Genomic DNA, 3241 nt, shown 5'->3' on the forward strand with positions numbered 1-3241 from the left:
CATGTTTTTACTTTTTATTTTTCTCTTTATTTTGGCAATAGTTCTGTTCTATTAATGTTCTAAAATTTGGTCCTAAGACTAAAACATGCTGATATATAAGATCTCGAATTTGATAGAGAACACTGAGGCAGATTCTTTCTGGAGGCCACAAGATTTATTTAAAGCCAGAGAAAGTATGGCAGGGTCCAAGTGAAAAGAAAGGATTTCAGATGCCCAGAAGAGCAAACAAGTGTATTAGACCTTGGGGAGAAGGATAGGGTAAGCTTGCAATGTGAGGAAGGAGTGTTGTTAATGTGTGACTTCAGGGGTGTGGAGGAGGAGCACATTTAGCGAAGGTGTTTTCATTAGGCCCTGGTATACCTCTGAGTCTGGTAGCTTGAGGTGTAGAAGCTCCCTTGTCTTGACAGTATGGATAATTTAGGGAGTTGGTTTACAATCTCTCCCTGTAGTAGCCTGATCCCAGAGACAACTTTAAGGACCAGAGATTGCAAAGGCCACAGATGAGCCTAAACTTGGTCTGGAATTAAGCATTTCTTTCCTGGAGTCCCCCTACTGGGGAGCCTGGTACAAATCCACAGACCTCCTCTTAGTAGGGTGATTGTCAGTGGCTATGAAACTGCCTGTAAATGTGGCTTCGTTAGTCCCTAGCTTAAACCTAACAATAAAGATTATAGAGACATAAGATTTCTATGTTCTAGAGGATAGAGAAATAAATGTCTTTTAGCAATTATATTCTTTCCTAGTTTCAATATTAAAACTCCAGATCTCTTCCTTGGAATTACCATAGACTTTTTAATAGCTGATCTGTTACCTTCCTCTGTATGTGACACAACATTCTGTGACCAAAACTCAAAAACTATTTAATGGGATTAACTTGAAGGAGCTTTATAACAACCCTATTAAAACCTGTCTCTACTCTCTGCCTTCCCACAGCCTCTTCTAAAATGAAAAATTCAAATCGTGTGGGCACTCCTTCCTCTGCTGCCTGCTCCATCGCTAACTCTTCCACTTACCCTCCACCCCTTTTCTCAATAATTCCAACTCAAAATGATTTCAGAACTCTTCATGGACGCCTGACTTACACTTGTGATTATCCCTTTAATAACTCCTTTGACTCTTATATCCATAGGTAGCCCCTCTTTGGTCTCCACGTTGATCCAGTCATCCAGAACACTGCTCAGTGTGACACTCGGAGTAACATCCTCCTGATGCTCAAATGCAGATGCCAACCTCTGCCCCAGACACCAGCCCTGACAACTCACTCTAGATGAGGAGGTCCCTCCCAAATCCCATGATGTCCAATTCCAGCTCAGAAGTTGGATGGGTCACTATCTATTACCCTTGGGTTTCCTCCTCTAACACCCTGTCCTGTAAAATCATTCCGCTCCTTTTATTTTTATATATAAACAAAAAGCTGGAGTGTGGACTGTAAGCAACAGTCTTGCTGTTCAGGCCACAGCCCCTGCAGCAGCCCTTCCACTCTCACTGATATCCACAAGCACCTATTGAGATACTGTCTGAATCTCTAGCTTCACCTGGACTTCAAGGTGTCAAGATCTCTAACCTGGGGGAGTGAGTTTACATTCAAGGGGGTAACTGGTGGCCACACATCCTGCTCCGCACTTCCTTCCCTGCCTTCTGCCTGGGAATCAGAGAGCCTGACTACAGGCTCTTGCTGTGAACCTCCCCTCTCCTCCAAAGGCATAAAAGAGGCTCCCACTTCTGTCCCTGGGCTGATTCTCTTCAGACACCTCATCATGCTGTCTGTCTCTGGTACTGGGGCCTGAATTCTTCCTTAGAACCCCCACAACTCTGCTGTCTATCTGTCCATGGCATTATTAATTCTAATAAACTTCTTACCCCCAACAACTCATGTCATTGTCCCCTTGAACCTAAATCCAAGACTTTTCACGCCATTACTCATACAGATGTTTCTTATCTTCTGAGTGCTTACAGGACTGATTGAGTTCCCTTCCCCCTATTGACTGCTGAACAACCTGTACAGCCTTGTCCCTTTAAAATCTGTATTTACTAATCTACCCCTGGCTTCACCTTTCCCCTTTGCCTACCTTCATCATGGTTTTCTTTTTAGTCTTAATGTACCCTGTTTATGTTGATAAGGTATCAGCACTTTTTTAAATTGTGGAGTATAAACTGAAATGTAAGAGTTAAGAATTTATTCTCTTTCAGTGTAATTCCAAACTCTTGTTAGTGACATATCATTCCTTAAAAATAAGTCTTTTTGAACCTGGGTGTGGTGGTGCATACCTTTAATCATCCCACTCAGGAGGCTAGGACAGGTAGATCACTGTGAGTTTGAGCCAGTCTGGTCTACACAGTGAGTTCTATATGTGTATGAGTGTATTGCCCTGCATGTATGTGAGTGCACCCGTGTCGTGCAGTGCTGTGGAGGTCAGAGGAGGGCTTTGGATTCCCCTGGAACTGGAGTTAAGGACGGTTCATAACTGCCATATGGGTGCTGGGAATCGAACCCAGGTCCTCTGAAAGAGCAGTCCGTGAACCGCTGAGACATCTCTCCAGCCCACAAAAGACTTTTTAAAAAAAATCTTTTCGACAGGGTCTTCCTGTAGCCTCAGTGGGCCTGGGACTCACTATATAGACCAGGCTGACCTGAATCTCACAGAAGTTCGCCTGCCTCTGCCTCTGCCTCCCCAGTGCTGGCACTAAAGGTGCGTACCACCACACCCAGCAAGAATAGACTTTTTTTTTTTTGTCTTTTTGAGACAGTGTCTCCCTATAGCCCCAGCTGTCCTGGAACTCACTATGTAGACCAGGTTGGCCTTGAACTCACAGAGATCTGCCTGCCTCTGCCTCCCAAGTGCTGGGACTACAGGAGTGTAGACTTTTTAAAGTGTATAAATTATAACTATCTGTGATTGGGGGGGCATTATTCAAATTTCCTTCCCCAGAAAATCGAGGATTTTTGTTGAGGCATCAGTTGGTAGTTTATATTATGAGTAGATCTTCTAGTAGGAAAGTCTGAGTTGGAAGGGTTTTAAATAAGCTTAAAACCTGATAAATGAACAGTGTAAAATCTAACATTTCCCTTTTGTCTTTGCATAGCTGGATAGAACTTACACTGGTTTGCAGACGCTGGGTGCAGAGACGGTAGGTATTTTCCATCAATAGTATATGGGAAAGGGTAGACTAAAAATTGATACACTGCTTTCTTTCTCTCTCTCTTCCCTTCCTCTTCTCTCTCTCCCTGTCTTCTTTCCTT

General features: G+C 43.5%; 1 long non-coding RNA gene across 1 annotated transcript in view; it reads left to right on the forward strand.

The window, feature by feature from the left end:
* The window catches only part of LOC103745450, a 10151-nt gene that overhangs the window by 3518 nt on the left and 3392 nt on the right, over positions 1–3241 (forward strand). Inside the window, exon 2 of the long non-coding RNA XR_607755.3 lies at positions 3085–3129. This is a non-coding gene — a long non-coding RNA (uncharacterized LOC103745450). The remainder of the gene's footprint in view (positions 1–3084; positions 3130–3241) is intronic.

This window comes from Nannospalax galili, unplaced genomic scaffold, assembly GCF_000622305.1.
Source record: "Nannospalax galili isolate Female #2095 unplaced genomic scaffold, S.galili_v1.0 scaffold6583, whole genome shotgun sequence".
Lineage (NCBI taxonomy): Eukaryota > Metazoa > Chordata > Mammalia > Rodentia > Spalacidae > Nannospalax > Nannospalax galili.